At 41.3% G+C, this 24,154-nt stretch overlaps 1 long non-coding RNA gene across 3 annotated transcripts in view; it reads left to right on the top strand.

Moving 5' to 3' along the window:
• Positions 1-24,154, top strand: part of LOC108245113 — a 293,441-nt gene that overhangs the window by 99,097 nt on the left and 170,190 nt on the right. For all 3 annotated transcript variants that reach the window (XR_005232718.1, XR_005232716.1, XR_003039888.2), the window contains exon 4: positions 4,966-5,043. This is a non-coding gene — a long non-coding RNA (uncharacterized LOC108245113). The remainder of the gene's footprint in view (positions 1-4,965; positions 5,044-24,154) is intronic.

Below are 24,154 nucleotides of genomic sequence, written 5' to 3'. Positions count from 1 at the left end.
GCTGCGCTCTTCTTCGTAGACATTGAGTTTGGCTGCAGCTGCACACAGTTGCAGCGCCTCCTACAGGAAACTGGTGGAGCTACGCAGAGAACCACGCCGTTCAGAAGCCTTGTTTGGATTCATGTTTTTATAAAATACAAAGCAGAGAAACACTGAGGTCCGGACCTCGGGGTCCTCAGTGGGAGCTACGGTCCTGGTGGGGTCACCATCCAGCAGAAAGGTGTGATAAATGTTTACTTTACCTCCTCGAGACATCAGCGTGGTTTTAGTGTCTGCACAAGCACAACCACTCGGCTCTTGTTTGTGTTTATACTACTTTTATGTCCGTTTTATCTGTGTTTGAGTTATTAATCTACAGTTTTGGCCCCCAGTCCAATAGGTGGAGGTTTTATCATGTAGCATGTGTTGTTGGAGCAGACAGGCGATATGGTCACAAAATCCTGTCTGCACACGGCCAACTGTGGAGACATCTGGCAGAACCTCATGAGCTGGTGGAGAAAACAAAAACTGTCCCCACAAAATCATAAATTAACCTTTTATAAATCCGACTGTCATTTTACAGTTTCTGCAGGAATGTGGTAATGGTAGCTGTTTCTCATTACGGCCATCTCAATAAATTTTCTGCTAAAATCCGTGCTGAGATTTTTTTGTTTTATTCAAATGTTTTTTCGTCAAGCAGGCGGCTCAGTGTGACCACGGTGTGGTTTCACACACATCCCATCATCCTGTAGTCAGATAAAAGCCGAACTTATTTAAAAAGGCCTTCCAAAGTGTTGGACATGATTTCATTTTATGATTTGAGAGCAAATGATGAAAACACAAAGAGAGGGCTTCGTTAAAAACCCCAAACACTTTTAAACACCAGCACCGTTCTCCCCAATAAGTTCATACACCTCTCTTATTTTATACAAAAACTGCATTTCCCTACCTTGTTACCTCCGTTTTTTTAAATATGACGGCTGGTGGTTGTTTGGTTCAGGAACATATTTTTGTTGCACACTGAAGCAGAGCTGAAATACGGATCATATGATCCAGTGATTTATTCTCGCTCATCTATCAGAAACCGTGTCGTTCTTTTTTCCCGCTGGTGTGTTTTTAACCCTTTTAACTTGAGATTAGGCCTGCTCCTGCCCTCTAAGCAGCTCCGCCTGCAGAGGAATATATGTGTACAAGTGAAACTCCACTGAGTGACAAAGCCACACTGGATTTATTAAAATCCACTCCAAAATGCACTTGTGCTTTATCCGGCAGAACACCAGAGCGGCGTTTATACCTCTTGGCTGAAGTCACGAGGCGGCTGAAGAGAGCAGCACCCAGTGTACTTTAAATGTGTGAAATGTGGCGAGGAGAGGCGGCGGGGACCACCAGGTGCTGCCTCTCCTCTTCGAGCCGGCCGAGGAGCGCTTCTCCTCTCCAATAACCCAAAGGGCTGAGGCGCCACTCGCCGCAGCCGAGCCAAAAGACATTTCAAGTGCGCACTTCAAAGGGGCCTTGGATTATGTTCACGCACAGCCTATCCTGAGGGGATCCTTTGAAGGGAAACTTACTGCAGAGCCACTGGTGGCCGCTCACAAAGTGTGTGTGTGTTCGCTTGTTTGTCTAAACCCATTTTTCTCACTGTTCTTGCAACCGAGCTGCGGCGTTCAGGAGTTTCTCCTGCTAAAGTTTATGCTGAACAGAGTTTTCAAGAGTTTTCGTCCTTAGAAAATGCGTCTTGGGAGTATTGAGCTCAAGTGTCTTTAACAACAATTACATCTTAATTTTGTTGCACATCCCTGGCTTTAAATTTGTTCATTTATTGGAAATTTATTCATGGATGTGTCAAAAGTCATTACAAGAAAAGTAATTTAAATTAAAATAAAAACATTTGTGTTTTGACTGTTTTAATGACCTAAAATACTTTATATTTGTGTATTTTAGTACAGTATGTCATATGGATATCAGTTTTTACTAATTGTTGTTCTCAGTGGAAAAATGGGTCCTAACACAGTTCATACATCAGACTGAAAGACTGAAATGTTCCAGTTTGATGGACAAAATATTGAAATACTAATAAATATTGTAACACGAGAGTTTTCATGTAACTATGTACAGAGAATAAGTTTATAAAGACCCAACAATCAGAAATAAAAATGCAGTTAATCCAGCTGGAACAGTGCTCATTTCTCATTTTTAAATCCAGTTTGTCACTGAGCACGTTTCCAGCATCGGCGCTCCATTCAGGTCGACGTTTCAGCGAAACGCAAAGGTGACAGCTGACTAGCAGCTAACAAATTGCACGGCTCCAGAGGGAGGCAACCGAACATCTGTAGGACACCTGCACCGGTTGATGCCAGGATATGAAACACCACGGAAAAAAGGAGGGGTGGAGGGGCGGTCTGGAAAAACGGGAACAGCAACTCTGGCAGGCGATTATCATAATTAAAGCTGCATCAATTAAAGGGGTCAATCACCGCACGGCTGCCACCTTCCTCTGCAGATGGTGGAGTTTGTTTAGAGCTGCTTCCTCTTTCCTGACACCGCACAGGAACAGGAACGAAGCTGCACGTTTTCCAACATGCAGATGAAAGAGCTTAAAGCTTCACCTGCTAAATTATACTAACAGCTTACTTGTGAAGCTTAAAACCAAAAAAAACTATTTGCCTTTACCATGTTTTCTTCAGAAAAGATCCTTTGTAAGTAATAAAAGTCAAATATAATCATGTAGATTAAAAATGGATATAAATGTTACTGGTACCTTAAACAGAATCTTTACTGAAAGTTAAAATCAGAAGTGTCCATCCATCCAGCTTTTAATGATTGATTTAAATGTTGCTTTTACCAGAGTGGAATACTTACATAACTTTAATGGTTTCTTTTTTAATGAGAATACAAGCTTGAATTTAAGTTTGTGGATTTTCTCCTGTCCGTACAGGCTCAAATAAATAAACACAGCCCCACTAATATTTCATTAAACGTTTATTAGCTGCTGCATCTGGACCACAGGCTTTTTGTCTCCATCAACAAGCTTCGGTGAGGTGGGGGCTTTGAAAAGGCTTGATGTGAGCCAATCAGAACCCAGTTCTGATGTGTGTTCAGGTTTGTTCTCCTGTTGGAAAGTTTCAACCATTTAGCTGAAGAATTTGGAGGTACTCCTCCAGCACTAGGGCAACAGCATGATGCTACCACTACCATGCCTGGCAGTTCTGCTCTTAGGTCTGACGCCCTCGCCTTCACTCCTCCTCCATACTTCCTGTCACGGTGTCCAAACAGCTCAAACTTTTCTCCAGAAAACATTTGTCTTGTCCCTGTGGACAGCTGCAGGTTTCAGAGCTTCTTTCTTGGTCCTCTCAGTCCACCATGATGTCAAACTGGCTTTGTTGTCGACAGGGACAGTTTCAGTTCATGGCAGGTGGTTCCTGGGTCGTTTCTTGAACATTCAAACCAGTTTCTTATCATCTGAGGGGGACAGATGAGTGTTGGTCAATCCTATAAGTGCTTTCAAACAATCCTTTGTTCTGGCAAAGAGAAAGTACCAGCTGCAGACAACATTGTCAAGTTAAGATGTTCAGCATCACCTATTAAGATTTAGGTGAATGTGTATATTTTAGCCTTTATGTATAATTTTGTTTTTAAGTTAAGATTCTGCTCGTGTTCTAGCAAAAACAGTAAATCAGGCAGGAAGCTTCATCTTCGTAAATTGAGTTTATTATTGAGGAAAGGTGAGACATTAGTACAGATTTGACTCCAGGAAATGTCTGCTGGTAAGATAATGGCTACAGAAATGATACGGAGAGACAGTTTTCTCTCCAAAGCACCAGCCTTCATCAGAGTCAGAGAGTTGTATCCACAAACAAGGGTGGTCAGGACACCATCAGACTTGTTTTACATGACAGCCCTGCAGCATCACCAGCGTCTTAGACCCTATTTACACAAAGCTTTTTTTAAATCGACACCATGACATTTCTGTTGCGTTTCATGACATCAGCCATTCTCTGTCAGATTCTCTGACACCAAAACGTTTCGAATCCAGGTAGTCTCGGAGTAGAAGTTTCTGGAAACTCCTGGCATCACAACTTAGGGGAAATCACAGATGTGCACCATCGTTGTAGTCAGCCAGTAGTTATTCTGCTCATGCACAAGTCGACCAACAACAGTAGCAGAGTACTTTTTGTGCTGCTCACCCCTTTTATGTACGTGTAGGAGCCAAATGTTGGTCCAAATGAGCGTTTGTATATTCACCATTTTGGATGTAACCGTTTTCATTCTCGAGTCTGAAGTGTCTGCGCACATCAATATGTCACTGAAACAAAAATCACAGCGCCAGCTAGTGACTTGGCATGGAAACAGTGGATTCAGCGAGCGCAGCATTTCCATGTAAACCTTTTTCACAATCATCAGAAAATCTTTGACGTTTTCAGAAGATTGTTCACCTGTAAACAGGGCCTTATTCTGGACCAGCAGCTACCATTCATGGCATTAAACAGCTAGTTAATGGGCATTCTGTGTAACATGCACATTATTAGGAGCTCATATCAGTTTCTAAAGGCAGATTGTTTGTCCTGATGCTGCAGAGATGGTGCTGTAAGCTGATCAATCAGTTGGGAGTCAGAATGGACTGAGGATGATGTCGATTTTTAACTTCATAATTAAACAAAGGACTCAAAGATTGACAGCTGAGAAATAAATTTGAACATTTCTTATCTCTGTGGCTGTAATTAGACCAACCTTTACATCCTCTAACAGGTGCTGACGTCACAGGTGAACACCGTAACACCGGTAAACTCTGACACTGTTCTCTTGACTAACACTGGTGATCACGACACTTTGGTTTCATTTACAGATTTGATCCTCTACAGTAACAAAGACTGGTTCTACTTCTCCATGTGTAATCGAAGACTTGTCTTTATGACAAGCACCCAGATGTTTTAGGCTTTTATTCTAGGCTAACATAACTAAAGCTGTTGTTTGTTTCACTTTTTGCAGACTGAAGCAGGCTTTTCCTGGAGTCTTGGATGTTCACCTTAAAGCAGCAGGAAGTGATTATCATCAGTTTGGGTCAAGGTAAGTGCAAGAATTCAGCATTTTAATTTTAACTGCCTGGTGACAAAACCACTTACGGGTTGATGTTTAAATTCAAACAGGTATTTCTACGTATGTAACCATTCATTTAATACATTGAGTTTTGATCAAATGTTTTTTAAACACAAAGACAAATTTCAGAAGGACTTATTAATCTTTATTTTCCATACCTCACGTTGGAAGCATAATTTGTCACTGGAATAAACATGCCGGGGGCCTCAGATTTACTTGCTTTGAGGTAATTTAGCTGCAGTAAACAAATGAGGTGGAGCGGCGACTCTCAACTTTGACTTACATTCGCGTCTAAAGCCGCCGCTGACCCCGGGTGGGGGGGTGTAAGGGTGGGTGAAGCGGACGAGAGGCCTCGGCGGGAGGCCGGCTTCCACCCGAGATGAGGACTGACACCGGGGTTCAGGGGTTAATTTGTGTAACAGGCGAATTTGCATACAAATGAAAAATGACAGAATTTTTCTGTTCTCCGCAACTTTCAATGTCATTCGCATCAAACCAGCTCTATCTGCCCCCCTCCCCCTCCATCCTCCCCCTTCATGCCGTTTGAAGAATATTCATTACTTGTGAAGCTGGGGCACCTTGTTTGCTATTAATCTCCACCGCAGGTCAATGACTTAATTTGCTCAACTTTATCAGTGGTGCCATTCACTTTTTCTTTCTTCCTCCGCCCGTCCGCTCCCTTTGTAGCTTTTTCTAAAGTGCTCTCATTGCTTCTCTTCACAGAGAGCAGCTAAGCTTTTTAAGGCACAACAAAGGCACAGTAACTCTGGTCTCTGAAAGAGTTTTGAAGACATAAATGAATTACTTGAGAGGGAAATATATGCCGGCCCTCAGGATCGCTCCTTCTTCTCTTCTCTTGCAACAACTTCAGGAAAGATTTCCTCCTAAATCTCCATCCCCCCCCCCCGCATCCTTCTCTCTTGGTCTTGATTGGATTGATTGTTTTTCTAATCCAGGAGAAATTATTCAGGAAAAGAGGTCACATCATAATGGTGATAGAAGTGAAGGAAGGGGTGCAGTTGTACTCGTTAGGAACAGGCTCATAGGTATTTACACTTACAGTGCTGTTTCTAAATGTTTACAGATTATTTAGTGAAATATCCTGCAGAAATGGGTCAAAGTGATGGATGCAAAACAAACTCCTCCCAGCAGATAGTTTGGATGGGACAGGCTCTTTTTAATGTATTTTTTTTTTGCAGAGATCTGACCTTGTATTCAGTGGATTTCTGTCTAAAACTGATATAAACAGCTGGACTGAACTTTCTGAGCAGTGAAATAAAACCTGAGCTAAAATAAAAAGCAGCATACCTCGAAGGAATGCATATGTGTTGGGGATGACTCTCAGCTACTACTGCACCAATTTATAGCTCAATATCTGCAAAATAAACTGAGTTACAGCCATCTTTGTTTGCTAAAGTCAGCTAGCTGTGGCAGCCATCTTGAAAAGGTTGACTCTAAAGCTAATCAGTTATAGATGTTCATTAAAATCAGTCCACTGGTTCAGGAGATGTTTTACTGAAAAACAAACACATATGCAGAGGCACACAGGCAGTTACATGATCACCCGCCAGGTGATAAAGACTCAAAAATGATTTCTGAAACAAGGTGGTGGAGCTTAAACTAATCATTTTAATTTAGCGTTAGATCAACAGACTGTTTGATCTGATCTATAAAAAATGGAAGATGTAAATTCGTGTTTGTTTGCCTGTCAGCAAAATATCTTGCAAACCAGCGGACAGATTTTAAATAAACTCAAACTAAAAATGATCCATCCTCAGCTGCTTCAGCCTTTTTAGAGTCAGCTCAATCCAAGATGGCCACTTTAGCTAATGGACTTCAGACAATATAAAATGGTTAAAACTAATTTTTACAGATATTGAGCTAAAACTTGGTGTTTTAGTAGCAGACTCATCTCCATCACGTACTCTGAGCACTCATTGATCCCCTAATAGTTCGGTTGAAAACCTTGGATGCACGACAGCAGCCGATACACATTCCTTCAGCCAACGCTGCTTTCATTTACCAGCTTTTTACTGATGATGGCATTATGTGCATGTGTTTCCAACCCGACTGCAGAGATCAAGTTGTTTGGCCTTTTTGATTCTGAATCACTTTTGTTGCTTGATTCTTATGTTTTAATGTTGCAGAAGGGTGTATTAGTAGAGTTGGACTGTTGCTGTCATGGATTCAGACAGTAGAAAACATCATTTCACATTTTGTTTGGGAAAATATTTCAATCTGGAGCTGCTCATGCAGCTACAGATGTATAGCAAGCTTGGTTTTTGTTCTGCTTTTTGTCCAAAACCTGCACGTCATTAATATTTGCACAATCTAAATTAACATGCACGTATATTAAAGCCCAAAATAATGACAATCCAATAGGAAGAGTTGGCAGTTATGGAGGTTAAAGGTTGTAATATAGCTGTAGAGACATTAAATATACAGATTTAAACGCCTCACTAATTTACATACTGATCAGCGAAACTCAGTTTTCCTTTTAAAAGAAGAGATAATGTCTAAAGTCCAACAAGCCAACATGCTCCAGCTGTTGAAGAGCAGTGAAGGAAAAAGTGCATTTCAAACAGTTCTCCACCTTAACCACACACAGTATTCCTGATAGAAATGATCGGGCTGCAGATTCTGTGGATTAGAACGTCTTTTTTTCTGTCCTCTGCTGTTTAGGCTCCATTGACCAAACAGTTTAGATGCGCTTTGGGCTTTCATTATGCCTACATGAAGTATTAAGCAAACAGTGGGGGATTAGATCTATATTCTGGAGCTTTAAAAAAACCGTGAAACAATATTGGAAAGTCTATATATTTGTTGATATCACCATACGATGCAGGTCTGGCAAATCTGCAACATTTGTTTACACAAATTTAAGCGATATTTGACAGTCTGTAAGTGAATCCTCACATATGAAGCGCGTATGCTCCCTCCTAACGAGGCTAAACACGCGGAAGGAGAAAACGCTGTAACTTCAGTTGCCGAACAGATTTTTCAAATAAAATAAATATTTCTGCCTTCATTAGAAGAAGCCCTTTTTCCTGGAGAGGAAAGTTGAAGCAAAGGCGTTAAAAAGTGCACGAGAGAAAGTAGAAAACATGAAGACAAAGAAAGTAAGAGAAGAACCATTGTTTGGATCTTTATGCAAAAACCTCCTTTGTGTTTCAAACTCTTGATCCCCCATAGGCAAAGGAGGAGAGCGTATTGATCTGTGCTGAATAGAAGCAGCCCTTTCATCACGCTCCTTTCTCACCTTAGTCTGCTTTGAGGGGGATCCTTCAGGAAGGCAGCACCCTCGCCTGGCTACTGGCCAGAGATTAGGACGGCAATAACCTACCCAACCCTAATAGGTAGCAAAGCAGCGGCTGTCTAATTAGCGCTGATCAAAGCGGAGGACTTTATCCCCAAAACAAACCTGCACATTTGAATGTGCTGAAGAGAGGGGAAGGAAACGGGAAGACGAGGTGGAGGTGGGAACAAGGGTTTGAACTTCTGTGAGATTTAGATAATGATGATCTGCACAGCTTTGCCTTTTCTTCTTTATCTGCATGTAAATCTGTATGCACAGAAAGGGATGTGGAGGTTACTCAGAGTGGCTGCGATTTCTGCACACCTGCACCTGCTCCTCAGTCCACCGTACCTCGGTAAAAACAAACCAGTCAAGGCTGGGAGGAGTCTAATAACGTCTCAATCAACTCGACTTTTACAGATTTTAGGATTCCAGCAACACTTACAGAGATCAGCGTTATTTAACAACGCTGTACGAGCCGTAATTTGTTCTCCACATGAAATATTTACAGTTTTTTTGTGAGGTAGATGTTGGTGAAGATGTTCTAAAAACTCCTAGATTTGCTTTTAGCTCAGTTTCAGCTTCTTTCAGCAGTCACACTGCATTTTCACCAGTTTTTTTCATTAAGTCTTAGTTTCTTGCAGCAGTAAAATCTACAATTAAAGTACTAATTTGGTCCTGTTGAGTATTTTATCATATTTATGCCATCAGTAAATATCCAGTTGAAGGAGCTCCTGGAGATGCAGCTGTTATTAACAAGGTGTCTGAATAAATCTGAGATAATCAGTGAAATAAAAAGAAATTAATGTATCGTACAATTTTATTTTTTTTGGCCCAAAAGTCAGAGATTTTCCAACTTTTCGGGTTCGACTTCAGTCGCAAGAAAACTTGCATAAAAATTCAAGAAAATATCTATAAATTGAACTCTGCTCCTCTTGTGAAGTTGAGGTTTTGGCAAAAGTATAAAGCTTTGCGGAGTATATTTCCATCTGAAATGAAAGTGCAGCACTTGAGTAAATAGGCTGAACATCCCCACATCATCGGCCTCCAGTCAAAGCACTTTGTCTCATTATTTCCTCCTGTAACTGAGTCAGGTTCTACCTTCATATCACCAACCATCTACCTCACACGTTTTCATTTGAAGGCAACATCTGTCCTGAAATCAAACCCCTTCCTGGTGATTTCTCCGGAGACGTTCCACTTCTGACCACAGTGAGGTCCTGATGGAGCTTCAGAAAGCCGAAGCCGACGCCTGCATGACTCGAAGATAAGAATCTTCTGAGGCCAAAATGAGACGTCTGTGAAAGCAATTAGTTTGACTGCGAAGACAAATGTGTCCCCGTTTGAGACCTGAACCTTTCCACCTGGAGCTGTGAGAGCCTCTGAGCTGAGAAAGTAGCAGGAAATGCATCTTTGACGTCTTACAAACACGTAGAATCCACCTGGATTTGTTCGTCTCAGTCAGAGTGTCCCATCCACCCCTCACCACACATCCTCGGCGATGAGGGGGTCGGATCGCTGCAGGGAACGCTCTGAACCTCATCCCGTTCTCCGCCAGGCATCCGCCCGGCGCTCGATGCAAATGTACAAATCACCTCGACTGTGGATGTGTTTGAAATTTGATCACATTTCATACTCTCAGCCTCTGCCCTCAGAACTCCACGCACCAAACTGCTTCCTCCTAATGAACTCCTGATAAACGGAAGTTTATCTCTCCGTATGTTTATTTATTTAGTTTCTTTGACTTTTTGTAATAAATTTAAACATTTCCACCGAGATGGTGGGTCTTAATCTAAATGAAGGCGACATTTGGTTTTGCATACATTTCCAAAGATATGAGATGTGAACGCACGGACCAGAGCTCAAGAAAGTTCAGGTATTTAAACACATAGACACCCCACCCCCATGCCCTGATTTTATTCCCACGCTTTATTATTGCTGCCAAAACGCATAGATGGATGGATGTTTTTGCCTGTGCGTGTTAGTAAAATATCTCATGAACCACTGAATGGATTTTAATGAAGCTTTCAGGAAATAATCATTGGATTATTGAGCTGATCCCAGACTGCTGCCACAAACCCAATAATGGCTATAATACAGCCAGTTTTACAGACATTGAGCTAAAATCTGACATGGTAGTAGCTGAAGGTCATTCACAACATTCAGGACTCTGATCACTGACATATTGTCCAAAAAACCACGGCATCTTCTGTAAGTCATCCCCGTCTGGTCAAGTTTCATGAAAGAGCAAAAAAATGTACACCTTATTAACTTTTGTAAGTCAGCCCAAATCAAGATGGCTGCCAATACTAATTTACATTAGCCAACACAAAAGTTTCACAGATTGAGCTGAAGCATTCATGAGCTCACACAGTCTTTAACGGCTTTCTCCAAAATGGCTCCAACTCTATCATTTCTCAACAAAATTAGTTTGAAACTCTGGTATGAAAGGTGGCGGGCGATATGCATTCCTTGAAGGAATGCAGGGTCTTTTATATTCGTGTCTGTGTTTAAGATCTGGTCTACCTGTGATCGCTGACATGTGCGAGGCCTCTACCCTGTGGCATTAAGCATATGCTCCCAACATATGCTCCGTGCAGCATATGCTCCTCTAAAGCTGTCGTTAGCTTCTGTTTGCACCAAGACGCAGCCCTGGATGTCGAAACAAGGGAGGCGCGGCATCCAGGAAGTACTCTGCACCTTTCTGGGGAAAAACATTAAACGACCTCTGAGTTGGGATCATATTAAAGAGAAATAAGGGAGTTTCACACCCTGGAAGGCAAAAACAGCATCCAGGAAAGTCATGCTAGTTCAGTTTTTTCGTGTGTGTGTGTGTTGGAGGGAGGATTATTACCCATTGCCTCCGTGCATTAAGCCGCTCCTCATCCACTGCCAAAGGACTGACCCAAATATGGCTGAAAGACAACATGTGACCTGCTTAACGTTTCACCCCCCTGGCTTCTCGCTCCAGGCTGTGGTGGCGGCGGTCCGGTGTGGGGAGGGTAGCTGCAGCGTTACATGAAAGGTGGGGAGGTGGGAGCAGACATGAGGGGGAGGTGGGCTCGGTCTATTAGTGGGAGAAAGCACAGATGCCGGCAGATGGCGAACATATTGTCCAAAGCTGACCCGGGCGCAGAATAATTACTGGAAAGTTCTCAGGTCTGCAGTCTGACTCCGTCTTCGGCGCGTTGGAAACAGATAATCAGCAGAATTGGTGTAAAACTGAAGAAGTTCAGGAAAGTCACCGACACCCTGATTATCTCCCCCAAACTTTGCACCATAAAAGAAAAACAGCAGTGAAAAGGTTTATCTCCAGGTTTAATTTTACATTTAAAGCAGAGTGGAAGTGTTGCTGCTGCCAACTCGAGGCTTTGCACATCGTTGCTCTTTATGATTTCAGTAATTTCATGCTGCCGAAGATGCGCTGGTCTGTCGCTGGAGCTGGATAACAAGCTCGTCAGGAAGTAAAAACAAAAAGAGCTTTTCTTATCGCGCTCGTTTGGGAAATTATTCCACTTTTAAACTGGTTAAACTTAAAGCTAAACTGCTGTAAAATGTCTTATTGTTCGCCGCCGTGAAAGGTGGGTGACCATGTACAATAACATTTCATGATCAACTGGACAGATTTTAATAAAACTCATCAGATTGTGCAAGATCTTTGAATAAAACCCAATCAATTAGAGCTAATTTCATTAAAATTCTTCCAATACAGTATTTACTAACAGACAGACCAATAAACAAACATATATAATTATTACAACTACAAAATGCAAGAAATCACTAGTTTAATTTATTATAAATAAAGAAATAAAGTGAAATAAATAAATATTTTTCTAGGGAAAAATGCTTTGAACATTTTATATCTCATTAGTGTTTACATCGATTCTAACAGAAAAACAACTGTTGTTATTTAGAGACAAGAAAAAGTTTTATAATGTTGTGCTTTTAATTCATTATCATCTTTATTGTTCTTTTAAAACACTCTGCGGTTTTGTTGACGTGCTCTGTGCAGTGTTTTGTGTTTTTTTAAAGTGCTGCTGCAGGCTCTAACTTTATTTATTTAATATATTTTACAAAATGCACAAAAACAATCCTGCTAAACTGCTTCAGACAAAAAGTTCAAAACAGTGTCACTACAGCTCAAAATGCAAATATATATAATTTTATATCAGACATTAAGAGAACATTACCTATAAATAAATAAAGGAAGTGCCCAATTTTCTTTCCTCTTTAGCATTTAGCTACTTTTAGCTGTTGTTCGGCTGTGTTTACATTTAACATCTCTGCTTTAGCTACTTCAGCTAATTTCAGCAGCAGCTCTTAGCTCATTCTTATTATGATTTCTCTATTTCAGATTTTATTTTCTCCCGTTCAAAGTGGTTTTACTGTCAGTTCAGTTCATTTGGTTTAATAAAAAACAAACGAGCTCCAAAGAAGAGCTTCTTCCAGAGGACGTATACACTCATGAGCTTTAGATTAAATCTGCAACAAAACAACCTTATTGACCATAAAGTAGTAACTTTAAAGCTCTCTGATTCTGAACAAATACAGGCCTTCTTATGAAAATCTGAAGTGTTTTATTCTCCCGTCTCAACAGTCGTTCAGCTGCTTGTGGCACAGAAACGCAATTAACTCCAGAATAAATCCAGGCGCGCTCGTGCTGCATTCACACACGAAGCAGTTTGTGTTTGTGTGCTTCCCCGACCGCGCACACACTCCCACAAACATACACAGATGCAAATGTGTCTTTTGGCTATGAAAAAGCTGTCTGTACTCATTTGTAGTCTCCGGCTCGAAGATAAATCAGATCACGGCGACGGCCCCCCCTCCTCCCCTACCGGCCTTGCCCGGGCTCAGGTAGCGCCGGAGGGGGGGCCCTGTTCAGTCAGCAGGCTGCAGATGCTGCTTTCCGTTAGGCTCTGTGTCCCCCAAACGTCCCCCGCTGCCACAAGACCAGACACATTACTGCTGGAGTGACATTAAAACCACCGGAGAGGAATGCAAAGCGCCGAACTCAGCCGCTCACATGACTCCAGACAGGAAATATGAGTAAATATGGCTCCATTACAGCAGGAGTCACACAAATGTGTTGTTTATACTCCCTATAAAACGCGCCTCATCGATGTCTCGTGTGGGAATTTATTTGTCGGCACACAATTGATACGAATCGTAAGTGGACCTGTAACAGTCTGCAGACGTTAATGTAAACAAGGTTGATGTCGGCCGAGGTGCACTTACATCAGAGCTGACGACAGATGAATATACATCACCTCGTAGCGCTCCCCCGCCCCGTCGAAAGGCCAGAATTCATTTCATGCTAATGATAATGACAATAATTCACAATGGACAAGAGAGGAGGCCTTGCAAAACAACTGTGTTCCCCCTCTTAATATGATCAGTCGTGATGATTTTCTGAACGATAATGATTCATCAAACGATTCTGCGGCGGTCACAAAAGGGCTCGAGTCATTAATAAAAGAACAGAGTCAAAGCACCTTGGGGATCTTTCTTTTTTTTCCCCCTCCTCTTCCTCCTTCCCCTCTCCCTGCCTTCAGACCTACTTATCATTAAAGCAAGTAAGAAGTGACTGCTACATCTGAATGAAGTCGTATTGTTGGATTTCAAGACGTGAATAAAAATCCATTTCAAATTAGGCCCCATTAGCATCACTAAGAGTCGGAAGATTCGGGTGACCTTTTTGTGCCTTTGGAAGCTTTCCCCCCTCTCGTTTATGGAGGTGAACGGAAGGTCTTTTCTGCAAACAAGGATCTAGCCTCCAAACTGAGATATTTAGGTTAAATAAAAAAGGGACAAAAGCCCCCAAAATTATATTTTGTTTTGGTGTCAATTCTGCAGATTGATTGTTGCTTTCATCTAAACTGAAAGGCCTTGAATAGCAAACCACAGCTAACGAGGCGGGAATTCATGCCGCCATCTTGACAGGTGCTACATGGCCTTCTTATGCATTACCCTAATTCAGAAGTCCGGCTCTACTCCGCTCTACTCGGCTCGACTCGATAAAGAATGCATCGCGTTCACACCTACCAGTTTGGTCGGTAGCAGAGGAACGCCTCCTCGTGTTGCGGGGGGCGGGGCCGCGGCGCGGGGGGGGTGCGCTACCGAAACTTGGCACAAGTTGTGTAAACAACGGCAGCGCTATGGACAATGTTGGCCCTGTGTTGTTGCTGTTTTTTAAACTTATGGGGATTCTCCTGAGACTTCAGGAAGAGAGGCGCAGTGGAAGAAATGCTCTGGATGCCGCGATTGTTGCGCGGAGTAGGACAGCTGTTATCCGCCGGAGATTTCAGGCTTTACAGGCCTTCAGCTGGGGGACAGACGGCAGAAACGTAGCAGGGTAAGCTAACGCTGTTGTTTATATTCCTACCTTCGCTCTTTATACTTGCATCTGGTCACACCTACGACCAATGAGTGAACAGGAGCTAAGCTGGTGTCACCAATGAAGCAGGGCCGACCCGGCTGGCCCTACTCTGAAGCAGGGACCAAAGAAGCAGGGCCGGCCAAAAAAAAATGCCGGTGGAAACGCACACAAAGCAAGCAGAGTAGAGTGGAGCCGGGACCTTTAGCATTAGTTTCTGCCAGAAAGACGGCAGACCATAAATATGAGTAAAAATCTTAAACTCAGACATGGAGTCCAATGTTTCGCTATTATTGCCATTGTTGTAAATATCAGAACCCAAACCTCAAAAAATGTGGAAGTTTCCCCCAATGGAAATATTAGTCCAATGTTGTAATATTAAATCAGAAATTGTCTCTTTAAACTAAACTGCTATAATTACTGTAAAGCAGGGTACGTTGTTTGTTTCAGTTCACTGAAAATATATCATCGATATTGGTCACATATTGTCTTAAAAAGTAACTAAGTCTATAAACCCGTTTTAACAATTTTATGGGTAAAATATTAGGCTAAATTGTATATTAATATATGGACAAGACATAAGCTCATCAATCCATGTCTAAATACTGAAATTCATGTCATACAGGACCTAAATGTCCAGGACAATGAGGAAAATGACCACATTATGGAAGTTTAAGTTGTTAGTCTTAAGTAAAATTAACTCTGGACACTGGTAGTCTAAGCAGACATAGATAGTACTTAATTACCTAAAGTGCAGTTACGTTCTGGTCTGGTTAGAATGATTACAGCACTCGGTGGTGGTTTCCTGCTGGGTCGGTATTTTGCCCCCGCTAATGCTCAGTCGACCTTGGAGGCTGATTACTGCGTTCTCTTGCCCCCGTTTTCACAACATGCATGATATGTGTTGATATGAATGAAATCGGAGGATTACTGTCTGTCGTGGACCTGTGGCACTGTGTGCAGCACGCACAATGTGTGGCTTCACGTGCAGACGGTACCTAGCAAGATGGCAGCCATGAATCTCTATACTATACCTAAGACTGTACCAGTTTATCTCTATTTGAAAGGCCTCAGTGGTACCAGTGGTCATCAGAGTGGCTCCAACAGATCCCAGGAACAACCTCAGAGATCTCTGTCCAGAAGAGTCCAGTCCTAGGAACAGCTGAGATACTGAGGAGAACCCTGAAGATCCCAGGCCTCTGGTAGAGGACCCGAGCTTGGAGTGAAAGTAGAACAAATAGGGCGAGATGGAAGTTGTTTTTTGTGTGTATATGTATATCAAACACTTAGAAACTATGGTGTTTGTTTGTTGGCCTTTAGTCGATAAAAGTCAGGATCTTTTGGCCCATGTGCAGAACATTTTATCATCACAATACGACTAAAATCAGCATATTGATCACTGATAAAAGTCTGGTTCTGTGACATTGCACTGAAACTGAACTTGGATGAGAAAACAGGCGAGTAAACGGAGAAGGAAGCAGAGGAGCAGGAAATGGAACGATAGGAGAGAGATGGGCTGATGCACAACAGCATGGGGTCAAAGGTCAGACCAGTAAACAAACAAGCCATTGATTTTCTGCCTCTCTCTGCCGTTCCTGGGGAAACCCCTTCGCCTCCACCTTCCGGTTATCTCCACTTGTGTTAAAGAGGGGTGGCCTGTCCTCCTTCCTCCTCCCTCCTCTTCCTCGGACATCTCCTGAGGATGGAGCATCTGAGGCGAATCGCTGCCAGAGATCGGTAATCATTTTATTAGAGGAAGTGTGAGCCGAGCTGATGAGTGCTTGAGCCTGTTTATCTTTGTAACTGAAATAAAACAAATGTGCCAACACAGTCTTTACTGGTGACTTTTAATTACTTTTACCACTTCAAAAAGGAGGAATGTTGTAAAAATAAAAAGCTATTTATTATTTCTATTGTATTTGCAAAGGAGACAGTTTCTCTTTTTTTTGTGAGAATTTGAGAAGTGATGCATTTCGGTCTTTCATCACAGGTGAATTGTGGGCTCCTGTAGTGGTACTCCTGAATCACTTTATTCAGAAACAATGTTTGCTGTGTTGACATAAGTAAAAAAAAAACACAAGCAGATTAAAATATGTACTGCTGTCTTTTGTTTTAGGGACTATTTTGCACTAAATTTGTTGACAGAATCTGCCAGGAAACAAAGAAAAGCAGTTCCTTGTTCCTTGAGTGCCTGTTTTAAGAGTAGAAAATAAATATCGCTGTCTAAAAAATACTTATTATAAGTGCACTGTTCTTAAAAAGGACCAAAATATCTTTTTTCCCTGTTGATGAAGGCGATAATGTTCCATTCGCAAATTATCTGATGAAGCAGTGGACGGATTTTGATGAAAGTTTTCCCTGGATGTTTGTCTACAACTAGAGAACTTTTGGATTCAAGCAAAAATGGCTGCAACACCATGAATTTTAAAGATGATGTGCTAAAACTTGGTGTGGTAGTAGCTGAGAGTCATCCCCAACATACAGTCCAGGCTTTAACAGATCGTGTGCAACGTCAGTGCAAAATATTTCTCAAGGTTGAACCAAAATGGCTTCAACTCCGGTCATTTCTCTTCATAAAGTGGTCTAAAACTGGCATGAGAGGTGGCGGGCGATATGCATTCCTTCAATGAATTCAAGGCCTTTAGAGTTTTGATCAGTCAAACGCTGTGCAACCTCGGTGCAATAATAAACTCTGTTGTGTGTCCAGAAACTAGATGTTTATGTGTGATGATTGTAAAATCATGCAGTGACTGACCCAGGTTTACTTCTAGTGTAAAAATATTGTTTCTCAGAAAGTTTCCAGTAAGTTTTCAAGCTTCCGAACTCCCGTGTTGCATCAAAACTACTTATTTTAAGAAAATATATGAAAGAAATAACTTTCTAAACTTCAGAACATTACAAATTGTCATTATGAGGTGACCTTTGGTTTGAAAAATATTGTTTTACAGATGTTGAAAGCTGTATTACACATTAATGTTTCCATATGGCAACATTTAAAGATAATGTTTGGAAACGCACAGATATTATGCTCAGATATTTGTGGATTTAAAATGGCAAAAAACCCAGATTCTTGTGGAACTTGACTTGAAATTGCACCCAGTTTATAGATTGAAGACATGCCTGTTTATTGATGCAGCGAAGCTGGATATTTAAAAAAGATCCCTCCAGGTTTGGTTGGTGTAAATGTGCATCTTTTTTTTCTGTATGAGATTGAAAAACCTTATTGACAGCAGCTCTGTGGACCTGCTGCTTGGGGTAAACAGTGAATATATTAACAAATTATCTTTGAAGTCAGAGAAATTGAATATAGCTGGTGTTAGTGGTCATCCATTCAAAGTGGTGGTAAAGTTTATTTTTAGTAAACATCAACAATGAGGCGGTACTGTTCAGAATGAGTAAAAAAGGTCCTTTAACTCCTGTCCCATTTTGGCCTTCCTGATTCCAGTGCAGACATGACACATTTTTATCTGCAAAGGTCCAGTCTGGTCTGGAAATTCATGATTCAGCCTGAGTTTTTAAACTGAAAGATAAGAAATGGGTTAGGCAATAAAACTCCCAGTTCCTCATCACTGAGTAACGACCTGAATGCTTTGAGCATCACAGATTAATGATATCCAAAAGTAATACCAGGTTGACTTTTTTTCCCCCGCTCAGTGGACGACTGGAAGGAAATTACCTCTTACCTTCGTTTTTCTCTTTAATTTCACAATCACAAAGTGCTGAGCTCTCTTGTATTTTCATCCAATTGCCTGTCCTCCACCACAGAAGTGCATAAATGGGAAAAGGCCTTTTTTTCCCTGGTGTTTTTAATCCCTTTGCACCCTAATTGGCCTCTCTTTACTGTGAAGTGAGTTCAATCTGCAGGCAGATAAAACAAGTGTTGGGTGAGGGCGCAGGCACCGTGGCACTGTGTTCCCAAGCATGAAGTGAGCAGTTTTGAACTAATATCCAAGCCTCTGCAATTAAAAGCCTCCAGAGTCGTTAAACTAACTGCTTTTTTTTAACTCTCCCCTGGAATACTGCTTCACCTATTCCCTGCTGGAGATGAGAGGATGGTAGCTGGCCTCAGATCTGCACCTCTTGTCGGTGTAGGGTGCAGATTGGGCTGATTACAGCCGAGGATTCAAACGTGTTCAGGAATCCGCGGCCCTAACCGGGTCTTTCATCACGTCAGCCGAGCTGCGAGCGAGGCAGCAGGCGGTGGTGTTCCTGACCCTTTCAGGAGAAGAATGGCGACGGCGCCGTTTGTGTGGGGTGGGGAGTGGGGGGGTGTTCAGCCCACCCATCCAAACACAATGGGGCTGTTGTGTCAGACACTAAGATTAACAAGGAATGGTATTGATCCGGCGCTTCTTACTGTGTGCCAATGAGAGGTTTGCCAATAAGTGCAAGTCTGTCTTTGTGTCACTGGAGGGAACGTTTCGTATACGATGGTTCCTTTAACAGCAGCCACGAGCATTATAGTCAACTGATTAATACGGTATTCTATCAAATAAAGCTTTGATTAGTCGATCGGACATGCTCTGCTTATTCCAGATCTCTTGTCCTGGAAACCTTGAACTTTTACCTCCAGTAAAAGCTGCAGAACAACATGTGGATGAACCAGAGCCTTATCCACACAGGAGCACAGCTTTTCCTAAATAATTAGATTTTTATTGTCGTAGTTTCTAAAAATCTCCTCATAAACACAGGTTTTCATCAAGGCCGGTTTCATAAGATTTTGTCTAAAATAATCCTGTCATTTTGTCCCCTTTTATTACTTTTTCCAGTTTCAAGTTATTTCAGTGACCTTTGTGGGGTTCTCTAATTTAACTTAAAGAAACAAATCAGTGTATCTGCATCCGTATATTATATATAAATATTTTTGTACTTCTTTAGGAGGACTTTACTAAACTTTAATTGAAGACCATTGATCTGTACCGTCAGACATGAGCGTTGCAGTCTGCAGATTCATGGAGATTTGAAACACAGACCACTTATCAATAAAATGCCTGATTCATATGAAAGCTGAAATTGGTTGAACATATTAAAACAGCTCTTTAGTATGAGCCACATGTTTGACTCTTTAAAGACTAGTTGCAGCTTTCGTGTTAGTTTAAAGAGGAACCATCTAACAGCGATTTTTATTTTTTTAATCCCGTGTCTCTGCCACAGTTTTCAGCGTGGTGATATCTGCCTTCGCCTATTCGTTTGTTTGTCTGTTTACGTTACATGTTTGCTTATTTATCCGAGTCTTTATTTTTTCATGAGGCGAAAATCCACCAGAGAGCGCGCCCGATGAAACTTTAAAATGTGTTACAGTAGCAGTGCGGGGAAAAATATTTACATTGAAGCTGGCCACGATCTCAGAAGATCCTCAAATGTAGGTTAGAACTGCGACGTTAATATGCAAATGTCCTTATCTGCTGGGATTCACAAACAACCATCATCCTGATTGATTTAATAAACTGCTTTTATCTTTCAAAGTGTTAATTAGGAGAGATGGGCCCTGCTTTGAATCTGAGCTTTCTGTGGCACATTTGAGAGCTTTCAGACAAAGAGAAACTTTTTGTCCCTTAACGTCACGAAAACTTGCAGCTTTTTTCTTTTTTTTTTTTGTTTTACAGCTTCTTGTTGTTTGAGACAAAAAGTTCTCAGGGAAAAAAGAAATGTAGTCCCGTTTAATTGAGCTACAGCTATTTATTTCTTTGTTTTCCTTAACTGATGCAAACTATGATGGATTCTGCTTTTTTTTTTAAATAAAACAGCAGATCTGATCGTTAGATTAGCATCTTAGCTGATGATTTAAACAGAAATAAAGCCTAAACATGTGAAAACAGGGGCATTTTGTCAGCTCTGGTTAAGATTTAAAGAAGAGAACGTTGCCATGTTGTAAAAAGTTGTCAGAACTGATTGTCACTCCACTGCAGCATCTTTGAGTCGACTTTTAATCGACTATAAATGCTCGTTGTTGATTTGCGGACAAAAAGCTTGGTTTACTCTGGAACTTCATAAGAAGCAAGAGCACATCAAGTTTTATCAGATCAACGTCATTCATTTTTGGGTTTTATGTTGCTTTTTAATGCAATAAACACATAAATAAATAACGAACACGATCCCAGACCGAATGGATACTGTAAATAATGTTAACTTTATTTCTAAAGAACATTTTAAACAACCAAAGTTGACCAACAAGAGCCAACAGATCATGCCACATATCGCATGATCATCATAAAATGATCTCTGGCATGAAAGGCGGCGGGTGACATGCATTCCTTTAGGGAATGCTGGGCCTTAAATTTAAATTCTTCGGAGGCAAATTTGCATCATGTAGGAGGTAACACGTCCTCCCGGCTCAAACCTGTGTGTTCTCTGAGGTTTGACTTTGGTCAGATTTCCCGTACAGGTGCATCGGTCGCCTTTAAACACGATACAGGCGCGGCGTTTGGCCCGTTGACCTGCGTCGCTCTACTCCGCTCACCTGCAGGGAGTGAGAGCTGGAAACCAGGACAGCGGGAGGAAGCAAACAAAGGGGTTCCCCTCCAGCCAGGAGAACCATGATGGGAAATACTGAAGCTGCCAAGAACCCCGCAAACCAAAACCGGACCAGACGTGCCTGAACGCCTCGTCTCTAATTCGCTCATGTGTCTCCCAGTATCAGCCTGTTTTGATGTCATCCAGTCGGACACTTTGGGGGAATATTTTTCCCGCTGCCATCCCAAAGCAATCTGAATAATTTTCAGCTGCATTTTAACTCAATCTATCTTTGATGTCTTATTTGTGTGATTATGTCTCCCTGCCTGCAAAAAAACCATAAAAAAACTAAAACCCAGAATGCACTGACTGTCAACCACTGATGGCATTTTCCTCCTTTAGTTGGGACTGTTTTTATCATTTTATTTTTTAAAGATCAAAGCAGATTTCCCTCATGCTTTAATTTTATGCAAACAAGAAATGGGAGAGATTAAGAAACTTCTGGTGAGGGGTGTCCTGACGCTGTTCATCTTTAAGCATATTTGGAGTTTATTTTTTTTTATTTTTTCCTCTTCTTTACTTTTTTATTTTTTATTCATCGGGCGTGGGCGGCCATCTTAACCTGAGCAATTAAAGCCCAAACAAACCGCCACAACTGCAGAAAGGCGGTGACAGCGACCGCGCCACCTCTAATTATTGACTGGACACTTGCCTGTAGCAAAAAAAAAAAAAAACTTCATTATTCTTCATCCTGTGGTAATTTGTATTTGCCTGACATTCATCTTATAATGTTGGTAACCTTTAATTCATCTGCTGTTAGCACTTTTGTCTACTGAAGTAAGGCTCCAGGCAGGAAAGTGGAAACAACTATAAATTGGGATTGTCAAACGGCCGGCATCTCTTCAAACTTTTCACCATCATTACTTTTCTTTATTAATGTATTTTTTTACTCTTGGAGAATTAGATCAACAAATATTTAGCTTTTTTTTGAAGTAGACACAAAAAACTTCATCTTTGATTTTCTCATTGGGGCCTTTTTCTCCGTTTTTTACTTAATTTGTTGTTATCTTAGTTTCTTTGACTTTATGGTCTTTTTTTATTTCATTTTCCTACAGTGTCCCATGTCATTTTTCTTTAATATTTGTTTACTTTTACCACCTTAAATCTCTCGGACTCGAACCACTTTCCGTTTGTGCTTTCGTCTTCAGTAAGAAGAGACGCTGTCAGCTTTTACTCTATGGTGAAATGTCCCAGCCAAACTCTTTATTAGCCCAGTTTTTTTACCTTATATCAGTGAAATGTGTTTAAAAAAGAACAAATCTGGGTAAGTTTAGAGTCCAACAGTCTATCAGTATTAATTAAGATCTAAAGCAGACAGAAAATAAACTAAAAATTACCTTAAAAGTTACATTTTTTAAGTCTTTAAGGCGCGTTTGCTCATATGTTGAGTCTATTTTTAGGCACATCATGATATTTTCTAACCTTAATTAAGTAGCGTTTGTTGCTTTAACCTAACTAGGTGCTGTGTGAACCAAAACCTTCCAGAAAAATTAGTTTTTAGGAACTCAACTACACACTGAAAACTTGTGAGTTTAAAACAACCCAATTCGTAACCCAGTGTTTGGGTCAAATTTGGACCGAGTCAACTCTGGGTTGTTTTAACTCTTCAGGGTTTTCAGGTTGACCCAAAATATTTGAAAAAATCTGGTTAGGGCAAGGTAGCTGACATTAACCTCTACTAGCATCATCCAGCTAGCACCAGCTGAAGTTATTTTAGGCACTTAAACTCACTGTCCAGTGCAAACTAAAGTTATTATAACAAAGCCAGTCAGGGTAAACATCTTATAAGTTGTTAATTTTTCTTATTTTAAAGGTCCATTCAGGTCAGATTGGGTCATCTTCTGGTTTACAATGACGTGACTCATCTCCCACCGAACCACTGCGTCAAACTTTTGGACCCAACATTTGGTCAAACCAACCCAACCTATGACTCAACAGTCCAACCAAACGCTGAAATAACCACCCCAGGCCTGAAGATGGCCTGGGGCGGTGTCCTGGTCCTGGTCCTGGTCTTGGTCCTGGAGGACCACTATCCTGCATGTTTTAGGTGTCTCTCTGCTGTGACTCACCTGGTTTAAATGACTGAGTGATTAACAGGCTTCTGCAGAACTTGAAGACCTGCTGAAGAGCAGAGAAACATCTAAAACATGCAGGACAGTCGTCTTCCAGGACCAAAGTTGGACACCACTGTCCTAAAACAATGATAGCTTGTATATTTTTTAATTTAACATAATTTATTTCCATTTCTTCCTCGCATCTAATCCAATTTAATCCCACCTGGGTGATGACAAAGCTAACCAAATGTAGAAAAAAAACAGTCAAATTTCCATGGGATCTCTTCTATTTCTTTTCTTTCCACTTTACCCTTTATATCCTATTTTTTCTTCCTCTCCAGTCTTTTTTATACCGTTTTTCTTGGCTCGTTTCTTCATTCGGTCCAGCAGTTGCAAATTATTGATCAAATTAAATTTTTTCCTGTGTATTATTTTGAGAGTCAGAGCTTTAGAAGAGCATCACCAGCTCCATTCATCTGGAAAACCCTGATATGGTCTTCCCACCTGGATCCTCACACAGTTTAAACAGGACTCAGGATTATTTCCCTTCACATGTGACCCATCTGTCTGTCCACACCACCATCCATCCCTGAGTCACTCCAAGCTGTGTAAATACCATCCGTGCAGAATCCCGATGTTCCATCTTGAGATCAAAGCGGCCGCTCGAATTCCTGCAGGTTGTTTCAAAGGCTGGAGCCACGGGGATGAACCTCTGTCAGCATTTCACTGCCCCGAGGAAGACCTTTTTTATTTAACAAAATAAAAGCAGGAGGATGGCGAACCTAAAAGTTCACAATACAGGTTAGAGTGTTGGCTCTTAAATGAGAAAAAACAGGATATGTG

Source organism: Kryptolebias marmoratus, linkage group LG23 (assembly GCF_001649575.2).
Source record: "Kryptolebias marmoratus isolate JLee-2015 linkage group LG23, ASM164957v2, whole genome shotgun sequence".
NCBI lineage: Eukaryota > Metazoa > Chordata > Actinopteri > Cyprinodontiformes > Rivulidae > Kryptolebias > Kryptolebias marmoratus.
The sequence above is the reverse complement of the archived record's forward strand: the minus strand, read 5'-3'. Positions and strand labels throughout refer to the sequence as shown.